Source organism: Rhinatrema bivittatum, chromosome 4 (assembly GCF_901001135.1).
Source record: "Rhinatrema bivittatum chromosome 4, aRhiBiv1.1, whole genome shotgun sequence".
NCBI lineage: Eukaryota > Metazoa > Chordata > Amphibia > Gymnophiona > Rhinatrematidae > Rhinatrema > Rhinatrema bivittatum.
Window position 1 is genome coordinate 228,683,132 of NC_042618.1, and position 14,400 is coordinate 228,697,531.

General features: G+C 45.5%; 1 protein-coding gene across 20 annotated transcripts in view; it reads left to right on the plus strand.

Annotated features, from left to right (window-relative positions):
* The window catches only part of MICAL3 (microtubule associated monooxygenase, calponin and LIM domain containing 3), a 756,715-nt gene that overhangs the window by 64,049 nt on the left and 678,266 nt on the right, over positions 1 to 14,400 (plus strand). For 2 of the 20 annotated variants that reach the window (XM_029599824.1, XM_029599823.1), the window contains exon 1: positions 5,985 to 6,286. The exons of the other annotated variants lie outside the window; for them this stretch is intronic. The gene's annotated coding sequence lies outside the window, so the exon portion shown is untranslated. Of the gene's footprint in view, positions 1 to 5,984; positions 6,287 to 14,400 lie in introns of those variants that run through there. 20 annotated transcript variants of the gene reach the window in all.

The following is a 14,400-nucleotide window of genomic DNA, read 5'->3' on the forward strand; positions in this document are numbered from 1 at the left end:
CAAACAGGATTCCCAGCTGTAGCTCTAGAAAAGTATAAAAACCTCTGCCTTCCTGCCTGTCTCCTGCTGCTGCTTCTATTCTATTATGAAGGTTATATAGACTAATAGGGTAATTCTACAGATTATTTTTCAAATATGAGTGCTGTGATTCCTAGTGGGAAGTGCCAACACTAGCCCTTTTAAAAATGTGGTGGGTTTTTTTTTTTTTTTTTAATGCTTTGACACTTTCTTCTGACGTTTCCTAGGCTGTGGGAGTAACTCTTGCTAGCTCTAGTACTGGATGAGTCTCTTCTAAGCAAACCCTTAACACTATTTGGTGTCTGTGATGCCCCCAGGCCCACTGGTGCTGTTGGGTAGTGGATCCAATACAGCACTCTTTGTTGTGGTCTGAACCACAGATTGGTATTTGTATGTAAACCTGTGGCCAGTGTTTAAAAACTGGAACTAATTGTTAAAATTTTATTTTTGAGGTGTTATAAGATGGTTTGTTGAAGCTAGCCTTCCTAGTTTTCCCAAAGCATAAAACGTGTCTCAAGTGTCAAAATTGTTTCCTCCAGGAAGCAGTGAAAGTTGCATGGTTGTGGCATTACTCTGATCTGGACTTGCACTAGCCTCTGACAGAAGTAAAATATATTTGAGTCTAAGGGTTCCTGGAGGTGACTCGATGTAGGCAGGACGGTGAGCAGAGTGAAGGGTGCTAATGGAGCATGTATGGCAATTCCTCTTCCAAATATCAATTTTTTTCAACAGTTGCTATTTAGGTTTTTGCCTCTATTGAACCTGAGGACACCATAGTTTGGGTGGAGCAATTGTGATGTGCACACATTCTTGTAGAGATTTGTACTGATATTCATGGGTGTGTATGGAGCCAGATTAAAGGCGAAGGAATAGAGGGCAGCATCCAAGGACAAAAGAGCCTGGAATTAAATCCCACGTTAAAACCACATGATTTTCAGTTAGGAAATAGTTGGCACTTCTATGGCAAACAGTACAGATGTTGAGTTAAATTTAAGTAAAGGAAAGTAATTATATGGGATGCATGGTTTGATGCTTATCCTTAAAGCAGATGTAGTGGTGGTTAGTTGTGCTTGTTCTTGCTGTAAATCCTGGGTGCATCTTGATATCTGAAGAAAAGTAAAATGTCATAAACAATCCAGTGTGGCTTTTCTAAGAGAAAAGTATGCTTTGGGAATGTTACTATACTTGGACACATTTCCCTTCCTGTCCCTCCTCCCTGTAAATAAAGCAAACAAACCCCAGAATATATTTTCAAACCAATTGATCTGTTCATAAAGAAATTCAATTAATACTTTTATTAAAGCTGTTTCAGAATTTAGGGTGTCAGTGGCCATTAATGTAATTGCAAATCATGATGGGGGGAAATGGTGCCTGGTTCTGTTGGCCAAAACTCCTGAGTGCAACTTTAATAGCATTTTAAAAATGAGGTTCTTGCATCTTTTTTTGAATGGGATTTTTTGGGTCCCTAACATGTGAAGCTTTTATTGGTAGATACATGGAATGAGTGTGATTCTTATAATTCATCGTACACCAGTAATTTCCCTTTGCTACTTTATAATCTGCTAAGTGAGCAATTTTCAAATATACTATGATTCTGTGCTTGCTTTGACTGCATTGGAGTCTGAGGACACAGCTTGTGATCAGCAAGTAGAACTCTATTCTGCTTAAAGCTGCAGAAGCTGGCTTATGCATCTGACGTGTTTTCACTGCGTTGAGTTCTAATCCATCAGCATGATGGAAACCTAAACAATTCTAGAAAACACTGCTCTTGGAGAGGTTACCCTCTCTTGAAGTTTTAACCTATTTATTCTAGGAAGGCCAAGTTTGAACAATTACAAGAGAAACCTGATTTTCCTTGACATGGGATCAGGTAAATCAGGAGGGCTACAGCTGATTTAGTGTTTTGTGGACACTTTTTTTTTTTTTTTTTTTTTTTTTTCTTAACTTCCTAGCCTGACTTACTAGTATTTGGGGAATAATGCCTGTGGTCTTTCCTTGACCTAAACCTTTATTAACATAGGCAATTAGAATTATAAAGGCTAAATAGCACCGCACTTGTATTAAACACTCCCTGCTAGAGTGCAGTGTGTGAACTCCTATGAGGATGTGGTGGTGATGCCATTCCTGTCTTGGCATTAGTAAATTGTTATTGAGCTCCGTAAGCCAGGGTTCCCAACTGGTGTACCATGGGGAAACTTCAAGCATGCCATGAAATGTTTGCACCCCCATCCCTCCAAGAGAGAAGGAAGCGGGTCAGAGCCACTGCTACAGCTCACAAGTCTTCCCGCACCCCACCCCCCCATGTCCCTTGCACATGGCCTCCTACTAGCAGGAGGAGTCAGTGAGCAATGCATCTTACTTGCTGCTGCTGCTTCATCCACTGGCTTCCTGTTGTAATCAGAACAATGTGTGGTCCTGTGCAGTTCAGACTTTAGCAGGTAACTAGTGGAGGAGGTGGTGGTGGTGGCGGCAGCAGCAGGTAAGGAGCACCGATCACATGATCAATTTTAATAAATGAAATGGAGGTCCCAATGGGACAGTGATGATGATAATGCCAGGGGATGGGGAGGAAAGAGGTGGTGCTGCCAAGAGTAGGGGAGGTAAAGGGGGTGGTACTTCCAGAGGATGGAGGGGGGGGGGGGGGGGGGGGGGGAAGGCAAGGTGGTAATGCCAGAGGGGTAGGAAGGAAAGGAAGATGGAGATGCCAGATGATTGGGGGGGGGGGGGGGGGGGGGGGGGGGGTTGCAGAGGGAAGTGATGTTGATGGCAAGAGGAGGGAAGGGATGGTGGTGAAGGTAGGATGGGAGGGAAGGTGATGGGATGCTGTGAAAGTGAGCCCAATTCTGGCTATTGCAGTCATATGCCCTGCTTTCTCTGCCACTGTCTAGAAGTTTGGCCCCCTTTGCCCTCTTGCCTGTCAAAAAAAAAAATCACCTAGGCACAGCAGCAATAAGTGGGAAGCGCAGGAGTCAGGAGGGTTGTGTGGGACATTGGCAGCCAATGGGAAAGTGCTGTGGACCTGAAAAGTGGAAGGGAGGGTCGAGTCAGGGAAACCTGTGTCAGGGACACTAACATGGGAGAGGGGGGTGTAGGAGGCAGTCACTATCTGCAAGACAATTTACAAGCTGAACCTGAGAAGAATAGCAGCCCAATTGTGGACAAAGCCAGTGGGAGTATTGGGGGGGGGGGGGGGGGAGTGGCTGCTGCAGGCTGGGGAAGGGCTGGCAGGCAGTGCAAGAACTTTGTGTTAAGGCTGCTGCATGTCTGCTTGGGTGGGGGTGGAATCACTTACTGATTCAGTACATGAGCAACAGCAGAACAGTGTGTGCTTGTGTGTCAGCGAGAAAGGGAATGTATGTCAGAGAGAGAGAGACCTGGTGCTGGATGGGGATGATGCAAAGGGGAGGGGGGGGTCTGCTGCTGGACAGGTGGGGGGACTGGGGACAGGGGATCTGCACCTGGTGCAATGTTTTTGTTTGAGTGTTTATTAAGGATGGTGAACTGGACTAGTTCTTGGAATCTTTGCAACTGAGAAATGCGTCAGGCGAAGATATTTTTGTTTGATACTCTCCCGCGTATGTTCTCAGCATGTCTGGTGTTTGCCAATGAAAAGCTGGACTTTTGCGCTAAGTGTCCCCCCCCTGAAGAAGCCAGACTGCCTGGTGAAACAAGAGCTTTGTTGGGGTAATGGCAAATCTGTCACTTAAATCAGCACATTTCAAAATGAAGATATTTTACTTACGGGCCGATTCAGTAAAGTCCGCGGGAGAGCAGACGAACGCCCGCTCGCCTGTGCGTGCGATACAGTATTTAAATTAGGTGATGCGGTAGAAACTGGCAAAAGGAGGCGCTAGGGACACTAGCGCGTCCCTAGCGCCTCCTTTTGACCCAGAGCGGTGGCTGTCAGCGGGTTTGACAGCAGATGCTCAATTTTGCTGGCATCTGTTCTCGAGCCCGCTGACAGCCATGGGCTTGGAAACCGGACGCCGGCAAAATTGAGGGTCCGGTTTTCGGCCCAACAGCTGCCGGCCCATTTAAAAATTTTTTTAAACTTTTTTTTACTCTTCGGGACCTCCGACTTAATATCGCCATGATATTAAGTCGGAGGGTGAATCCTATATAAATTCCCAGTGCCTGTAGAAACTAGCGCCTACCTTTGGGTAGGTGCTAATTTCTTAAAAGTAAAATGTGCGGCTTGGCTGCACATTTTACTTACTGTATCGCGCGGGCATACCTAATAGGGCCATCAACATGCATTTGCATGTTGAGGGCGCTATTAGGTGCCACGTGTTGGACACACGTTTTCCTCCTCTTACTGAATAAGGGGTAAGGGAAAACGCGTGTCCAAGGGAAGGTTAACAGTGCGCTCCGGAGTGCACTGTACTGTATCGGCCTGTTACATAGCGCGCAGCCAGCAAAATTTATGGCAGAATTTCTTCTAAATAAAAGATTTTTTAATGGTCCAGTCATGATTAATTTTTTAACCATTATTCCTTATGAGTACCTTAGAGGAGGAGTGCTTGTATGAACTGGTAGTTTTTCACTCCAATTTTCATTTTGATTTTATTATTCTATTTTTTTATTGTAATGTCTGAAGTTTTTTTTTCAATTTTTCCCTGAATGAGTGAGTATTAGGTGACCCTTATTTTTGAATCCTATATAAATATTTACATATTCAAATTAATTTCTGCAAATCATGTGCAAAGTCAAATAAATTTTGTCAGACGTTTTTGGGGGTGAGGGTCCTTTTTGGGTACTCTGAGTTGGCTACCCTACTGCTGGATTTGCTGATGCATTACAAATAGCTGAGATACCTTTTTTTTTTTTTTTTTTTTTTTTAAGATTAGCTTTGGCTTGCAGTTTATTGCTAATAGCCATTGACAGAGGGATGGATGCCTGCTAGTTTAAAGTAAGAAAGCTACTTGGAGACAGGTAGTCTGAGAGGAAGGGAGGCGGTTGAAGAAGGGGGTTTGAGAGAGGGAGGCTGTGGGGGATGGGATAGAGGAATATGTGAGTGAGAGCGCCTGGGGCCCACAGAGCTAAGGAGGCTGCTGGGGCTAAGGGTAGAGTTTGCTGGGTATGAGGAAGATTTGAGAGAGAGAGAAACTGCTGGCTCTTAGATGTTTGTCAAGGCCTGGACTATGTTCTTTAAAAAGCAAAGTTCACTAAAAATCAAAATACTGCCTTCCCCTAGGCTGAATTTTCCCAAACCTTTCTTGGACCTAGCACAGATACGTTTGTATACACTGGAGTCTCATTACATGTAAACTTCTCTTGCATATTCATAGTGGATATCCTGAAAACTGGACTGGTTGTAAGGTCCTCGGCACCGGTCTGGGAAGCCCTATCCTGTGTCAGTAAGAAGCCAGCTTTTGTAGTTTTGGCTGTAGCAGCTGCACTTGACCTTATGAGGCTGCTTTCAAGGAATGACAGTGGTCAGATGTATTTTTTTTTCCCCTCCGTTTAGGGTCTGGCGTAAACGTTTAGTACTCGGCCCCCTGTAGCCATATATATCTGGTTTCCTTTAAAAATCCATATTGTGTTGAGGGAAGCATTTTGCATAGATTCCTACAGAGAAAAATATTCATACTGAACGCAAAATAAATACTAAATGAAGCTCTATACACTGGCTGGATGTCCCTTGAAATCACCCTCCTCCTGCAAACTCTTTGATCTTTCCTTTGCATTGCATTGGTCGGGTCGTCTTTAGTTCAGCAGCCCACCCCCTCGCCCACAGCCAACCGCTTCCCCGTGCTCGGATTCCAGTTTGTTATCAAACTGAAGGACGCACCATCTGCGTTTTCAGAAGGGTACTACCCGGTCAACAACGCTTTCACGAGGTGAAACGCAGAGGGCTTTCTTCGCTTTCAGTCCATCATAAGTAAAACTATATTCAAAGAAAACGTTTGTCTAGGTTAGGTTAAAAACAAAAAAAAAAAAAAACAACAAACGGCTTTACGCACTTCTCGCTTGAACGCAAAAAACACACGCCCCCCCCCCCCGTTGACGGGCCCGAGTGGACCGATCCGGTCTGGAAGCGGAGGTGTGCAGGCTCGCGTCTCTGGGAGCGCACAGTATTGCAGTAACACGCTGCACCCTGCAGCCGCGGCGGCGGCGAGCATGCTCTCGGTTTATTATTAATAGGATATTGACTCTAAAGGGCCAGGAAGGTGCGCCAGCAGCATGACTTAAGCCCGGCGCGCGAGGGAGCCGGGGGCACAGCCCGCCTGCAAGGAGCTGCCTCCCTGCCGAGGGGAGCCGGCGCCAGGTAAGCGCGGCGGTTGCCCTGCTCCGCCTTTTTTGTTTTCTGTTTGGGGCGGTGAGAGGCTGCCGCCGCGGGCTTCCTCCCCCCCCCCCCCCTGCATGAGAAAATGCCGCCGGCCGCGGCTAGCATCTGCCCGCCAAAATGCCGGCTGGGTGGCCGCGGTAGTCTGGGACGAGAAAGGGGGGGGGCTCTGCTGCTTAGCGCTCGTGTAAACGCTGCGGCTGGAAGGGGCTGCGCGAGTCCCTGCCCTGGGATGTTAAGTTTGTTCTAACCTTTCTGTGCAGGGGATGGAGCCGAAGCGCCAGCAAGTTCTCTCTCCTCCCTCTCTCCCTCCTACCTGCAGGGCCTGCTGTCAGCTGCCCTGCTTTCTTCTCCTCCTCCCCCCCCCCATCTCCTCTGCTGTCCTTGAAAGCGCCGGAATAATACCGGAACTTTTTTTGTTTCGTGTTTGTTATAGCGCGCGCCTTCCCGGTGAGATTACATGGAGTCCGGGGGGGGGGTTGTAGAGCAAGTGTCATTAGCAGGCCTTTCCTCCGCCTGAAAGATGTAGTGGTGTTCCTTCTCCTGCTGAAATAACAACCTCAGTGGAAAGGGTGGATGGTGTATTGCGCAGCTGTGGCTTCTAGTTACCAGTCTTGCTCATTGCAGTTTTTAAAAACTGGGACGAGCTAGTTGGTTATTCCTGTTGTTCTCTGCTAGACGCATACCGTAGGACTGTCAGTGGATCGGTGTTTTAACCCGTAAGAAATAGAAATATATTAACGTCGATCATTCGATTTGTGGGTAATATGCTGCGAAATTGTTATGGTAATCTATCTGAAGCAGAGGTTTCGATCATGTCTGCTGTTAAAAGGAAATGATTGGGAGGGGGGAGCAACGAGAGAGATGGCAAATCCTGTGCACCCCCCCCCCTTAAACATCTGGCTTATTGTAACTTGTTATATTGACTTGATGGCCAAATATTTATAATTAATAGCTATTTCTGTGAGTATGTCATAGTAACTGGAAATTTAAGCATATAATGTTGCCAGTTGGGGCAATATTCAGCTCTGTTCTGTAATCTTACTCCTGTGCATAATTTTGCAGAATAGAGACCATAATGCTTATCTTGCTGTACAGTAGATTAGAGGTGAACGTCATTGCAATATTTAACAGTACCTTTCTGGTGTCTTGTCTTTTTTTCTATAGACAGACGATAACTTGCATACCTGATCCTTTTATGCTGGATGGAGCTAACTATACAATGATTTTTTTTAGGTCACATTGCCATAAAATATTCTTTTTATAGTACTGTAATTGCAAGCTGTTTGTAATTAGTATTCCAACATTTATTGCATTAGCAGTTGGACTAAAGCAAGACATGCAGCTTGCTTCATCCTCCCCCCCCCTCCTTCCATACTAAACACAGAACGCTTTTATGGCTTTTAAAACAAGGCCGCAGTTTATTGCATAACAGAACCCGAGCCCCTCAAATTAACATACAATCAAAACAAAGCACCACCCCTCCCCCTCTTGTTCACGGGCACTTACCACCATGTCCCAGTGGTAAGGCTAATCTGTCTCTCTCCTATGTCTTACCCTGCCGAGTGAGAGTAAGCGTAGGGCCTGAGCATCAGCCCCCTCCTTGCTCATAGGCCATCTCATGTAGCAGCCCCAAACTACATAAGATTCTCCCTCCCCCCCCCCCCATGCCCTTTACCAATACAATACAAACATTTCACCACTTAGGGCTCGGGTTTCTGCCACAAACAAAGGCAACCTTGGTTGCTTTTGTTCCCCCACTGCGGCCCAAAATCATTAACCTGTTGTTCCGTTCCTTCCTGCACGGCGTTGTTAAATAAGTCTAAGCCCACTTCCGAAAGGTGGACTCCATCCTCGTGGAACAATCCTCCCAAAACCTACCACGACCAAACATGTCGCACCCAAAAACCACCTTGCCTTAACAACCACTTACCAATCTGATGATTGTTTTTTCACACCCCTTTTCCACAATGGCTCACTGTTAAGTCGAATATGCACAATTATGTCCGACCATCCCACCCTAGTATGCGGCATCCCATTCATAACCCAGGCAAAATCTTTCCGCGTTTGTGCCACCAATTCCCGACAAGAAAAACTACCAATATCATTACCACCCAAATGAATCTGTAGCATCTGTTGGGCACCCCAACTTTTAACAAGCCCCTGCAGGAAAGATAACTCTGCCCATTTCATGCCCCTCCTGCTGAACCAATGAACTGTCCATTTCCACGTATCCAGGTGCAAATGCTCTCCGTATGGACACTTCTCTGCTCGAGGTTGAGCCCAGTGAAAGAAGGAATGGCCCACGACCCAAGCACATTCCCACTCGCAAGGAACCCTCAACATTTTTGCAAAAGAAAAGTATAACATTACCAGCGTGCAATGCTCCCCTCCCCCAAACGCCCCCAGGATCCTCATTTCTTTACATATTTATTGTATTTATTTATTTAAAGACTTTTATATACCGGTATTAGTGGGGGACGTCATAACGGTTTACATTTGAAACAGTAAAGCTTGGAAAATACATATTAACAGGGAGATGAAAACTGGGAGGGGGATAACAAGAATGCAGTATGGAAAATATAGATTAAAAAAAAAAACAAAACAACAAGAAAACCTTAACATAAGGCATGTATAATCACATTGTGAGGCTTATGGGTTGGCAGAGGGGGAGAATCTGTTCTGGATAGGTTCGTTTAAATAGCCAAGTTTTTAGATACTTTTAAAATTTAATCATACATGGTTCAAGACGCAGGTTAGGAGGCAGGGAGTTCCAGAGGGCGGGGCCAGGAATTGAAAAGGCACGGTCGCGTGTGGAGGATAGATGGGCTACTTTTTTGTATTATTTTTTTTGTATTTTTATTTTTTTTGTATTGTTTGCATCTGATCTCCAACGCCCAATGGATTGAATCAACCGGACTGGCAACCCCATTTCCGCTGCAGCAGTAGCCGCTCCAGTACAGAAAGAATGCGATGTATAGTATTCCGCTTCTCATCCTAAGCCTTCTACCACTAATTTCAAAACTTTTGAAAATTGAAACATGGACAAGGGCGTGCCGTCAGCATGCACCAAAAAATCCAGGAACTGTGGGCTGCACCTTAAAGACTTGCGTAACGCGCACCGGGAAGACCAATGCATCACGTGCCGGAACTAATGAAATCCACTGACCTCTACCCCTTTGATCCACTTTGGATTTAGCAATGCACAAAGTAACCGTACTCTCGTATACCCACATATGTTGGGCCAACAGACCAGTCCTAGATGCGATCATCTTGGAGCTGGCCACAAGTTCGCTAACCCTTATTGCTTCAAAAAAGGCAAGTGCAAAGGTCGCTAGAAACAACACCACCTCATAACTGGACCAACAAACGCATTCCACCTATCCCGCTATCACCAATAACTCCGCATACCGAATGGGTCATCTTTTATCCATCACTCTAATGTGCTCTCTTCCCCAGCCATCCAAAACCCTTTTAACCAAGAAACTGATTGCATGATTTCCCCAACCTCCCAATTTCTGGAAAAAGGAAAAAACTCGCTAAATGAGATCGCACAGATGCCAATGAATAGCCAGTCCACCTTGCCCACAAGATGAACTGGACAACATCATATTCACTGACCGGCCCCCCTTTCCATCCAACGGTCTGCAAAAAGTGGGCCACTACTCCTCTGCCCACCAAATACGACTTCCATGTGGCAGGTGCCATGGATTGCCGAATCAATCTCCACGCTTCCGACTACCGAGATGCCACAGTTGCTCCGGGAACGGCTCACCCTTCAAACTCTCCTGCGGCGCCAACGCCCTGAAGACATCCCACTTGAAATGAGAGAGCATCGGCAATCAAATTCTGGTTACCTGGTACATGCCTCGCTGTGATGGTCACATTCCAATGCAAACACAGGAATACTAATTCCCGCAGCAACGCCGACACCCAAACACATTTAGCAGACTGCCTGTTAATCACCTGCACCACTCCCAAATTATCACTCCAAACGACCACTCTTTTATTCCTAAGCTCATTCCCCCATATGACTAACGCTACAATTATGGGAAACAACTCCAAGAACGTTATATTCTTGGTGTTGCCCTCCGCTCCCCCCATGCTTCTGGCCACGGCTCCGCACACCAGTGCCCTTGAAAATAAACCCCAAAACCGAAAGCCCCAGCCGCATCCGAATATAACTCTAGTTCCCTATTCAAAACCTCCCCTTTCTTACCTGGCCCCACACCACTGCCTGATGACTCTACAGGGTGAACCACCACTGGTGCCCCTCTTGGAAAGTCCACCTCCTGGTCCTGTGGGACCCCTTCTCTCACCATGCCTCCTGCTGTGAAGTTCCCGGGAACACTGCATCCTCTGCCCCTGGAAGAGAAGAAACCCCCCCAGCCCCACTACTCCCCCTATCTGGACCTTTTCTGCCCCTAGCCTTGCGTCTCCCACCCGTCTGCAATGATGTACCTGCCAGCGTAGGGGGGGGAAGGTAATATTGGAAACACTCGCTGGAGGAGGCTGGGTAACAGGAGCCAGGGCTCGCCCAGAGGAGGACTGCCGGCTTGCCACCGGGGGTCAGCCGACCGCCGTGGCAGGAAGGAGAGGGGCACCGCGATCACGGGCGCATTTCATACTGCGATGGAGGAGGCACGGCTAAAGAAAAACCCCAGAACTGCCGAAAACGCCCCTGAGCATAAAGCAGCTTCTGCCGACTGAGCCCCCGGACCCCGCTGAAACAGACACTACAGCCAGGTAGCCAATGGCGAGGCACCAATTCAAAATTGTTGCCATCGCTGTCAGTTACCTCCCCCCGCCGATCCCTACCCGCTCCCCGCGCTTTTCCCATGTTAATGGTGGCGGTGCGGGATGAGCCCACGCCGCCTTAACTTGTCTGCTAGTGTTAGCATTCACTCTGTCATATTCCTAATTTTTGTTGCCTTGGATATACTCTGGTTTGTGATTGCATGTCAAAAGTGAAATAGTACATTCAGTTACACATCTTTTGACAGATGAAATTTTAGATAGCAATATTATCAATGTTGCTGCACTCTAGGTCTTTATATATATATATATACTACACACAAGCTTGTATAAATTATATATTAAAATGTTTGTCATCAACTGATTTAAATCCAGGCAATAAGGCAAATGACACTTTCCAGCAGAATGCACTGTCATGCAGCACATTTTATAATCAGATGACAGGAAGGAGACCATAAGTGATCTTTGTTATCTTTTATTATGACTCTTGGCATTTATATAGTGTCCTAAACCAGGATACTTTTCAAGTCAGGTACTGGCACAGCACGTTCCTTCTCCAGAGAGCTTACAGTATGTATTTATTTAATTCTTTTCTATGCTGACGTTCATGATGTAAGTCATATCCATTGCCTCATACCTGAGGCAATGGAGAGAAAGTGACTCTGCCCAGTGAAAAAGCAGGTTTGAACCCATCTTCTGATTCCTAGTCCATTTATTCTAATCACTAGGGCCAAGGGTTACTTCTTCAGTGGGATTCTGAGACAGTGGTTTAAAATTGTTTACAACTTGAATCTTAATTTTATGAAACTTTAGAGACAACCTGAACGCCTTTACTGCAGCCTGAGGGAAAACTCTGAGAGCTATTTTTAGATGTATGTGACATGGGGGGGGGGGGTTTGTAAAATTCAGGACCTAATCATGAATCGATAGTACTGAAGAACTTTCAGTTACTCCTACAGAAATATAATTTTTACAAGGAAGGAATGTTTTTCATGAAGTAGGCAATAGTCCAATCTTTTTACATGGATAAATTGTTTTGATTATTGACCCCTTATGTGCCCTCCCCCCGCCCTTGTGCTGTGAACTGTTTACAAAAATGTTTTACACACAACCTATAATACCATAAAAACAATAACATACAAATTCTGCCTGTCACAATATATAAGACGCAAGGTCTATGGTCACAGGAGGAGTCAACTTTCCAGACCAACTTACTGGAACTCAGTGATGATAAACGCTCTGGTGGCATTCCAATATCTCCTTCAGGATACATCACTAATGATCCATATGGACAACCAGGTGGTGGTGATTTACATAAACAAGCAAGGAGGATCAGGTTCATGGATGCTGTGCAGGGAAGCAGTTTGGATTTCGGAATGGGCCATCGACCATTCTGTTTTCATTCAAGCAAGCTAGATTCTGGGGCTTGCAAATGGGATAGTGGACCGCCTAAGCAGAGTATTCCATCTGCACAAGTGATCTATAGATCAGACGATAATTGATTATCTCTTCCAAGACTGGTGCCAACCGTGGATAGACCTGTTTGCGATGGAACACAACAGGAAAGTATGGAAGTTTTGCTCCATACTACCCAGTAAATACAGGATGCCTTTTTAATTTCATGGGCAACTGGGTTCTTGTACGCCTTTCCTCGAATACCTCTAATTTCTCAAACAGTTCAAAGGATGATTCACAACAGCTTCCGTGATCCTTGTTGTTCCAGCGTGGCCATGGCAGCCATGGTATGCATATCTCATGCAGAATTCCATGCGAAAACAGAGGCCTCTGGTTCACGAGCCACATTTTCTGTCTCAGCAGAAGGGGTTACTCATTCATTTATTGCATCTTCCCTGAATTTGACAGCATGGATGTTGAGCGCGAAAGTCTAAGAATTTAGCTCTCCCAACTTAGATTCAAGGCATTTTAATAGCATCAAGAAAGCCTTCAACTCGAAGCAACTACGTCTTCAAATGGAGACAGTACACAAATTGGTATGCCCGGCATTCGATTCACCCCTTTAGTGCTTCACTAACACAACTGCTGACCTATTTGCATGATTTATCTAAGGGTGGTCTAGCAACTTCCTTTATTGGAGTGCATCTTAGCGCGATTGCAGCCTATTGCGACAGAAATGCGAACCTAATCAATTACAGTCCACCTGTTCATATTGCACTTTGTGAAAGGTTGTCTTCATCTCAGATCACCTCTACGAAAACCACTAGTTCTGTAGGATTTCAATAAGGTTTTGACATCCCTAATGAATGACCTATTTGAACCGCTTCAGTCAGTTCCTCTGAAATTTCTAACCTGCAAGGTACTGTTCCTTGTAGTTGTCACTTCAACAAGAAGAATCGGTGAATTCCAGGCCTTAGGAATTATCGTCTATTCTTCCATGACAAAGTGGTTCTTTGGACTCATCCTAAGTTTTTTTACCTAAGGTGGTATTGGTGCTTCACTTGAGTCGGCCTGACTAATGGCCTATTAGACTTCCCACCATTTTTCCAAAACCACACAAGAATGAAAGAGAAACTCGTGCATACTGTGGACTGTAAAAGGGCATTAGCATATTACAAGAAATGAACTCAAGGGCATAGGAAATCATCACAACTTTGTATCTTCTAGGAACCAAATGCTTTAGTTAAAGCAGTAACCAAGAGAATGTCTAACTGGATTTCTGCTTGCATTCAACACTGCTACCAATCTACATCTTCTGCCTTATCTGGAACGGTTGGGGCTCAGCAGGTGAGAACTACGGCCTCTTCGGTGGGACACTTGTGTAATATTCCCATTGAAGACATCCGTAAGGTGGCCCCATGGTTATCGGTTCATATCTTTACGTCCCTCTATTGTCTGGACCAGCTTGCCACTTCAGACAGTGCAGTGGGACAAGCAGTTTTAACAAATATAGTTAAAAGAGCTGTGCTGGGGGAGGGAGATGGATTGTGTTTAAACAAAAAAAAAAAAAAGAGCTTTTACAACCCTAAGCTTGGGATACCTCAGACAGCATGACTAATTCATCCCTGCTTATTAACAGGCAAAAAGCAAACCTTGATTTCCATAGATAGCAAGATGAATTAGCCAGGCGAACCTTCCCTCCTCCCTGGACAGGTCTTTCATGTTTACAGTCTGAGTTTCACTAAATTAAAGTTCACTTGGGAACTGCTGCCCATGCCCGCAGCAGAGCAAAACTCTAATTCTGAGAGAGAGCTCTGTATGGTGCACCGTCGGATGATGTCACCCAAACAGCAAGGCTATAATTCATCCTGCTATCTATGGAAAGCACTGTTTATGGTAAGCAAACTTGCGTTTATGTTGTGGAGTTTGCATATGTAAAGTGGATC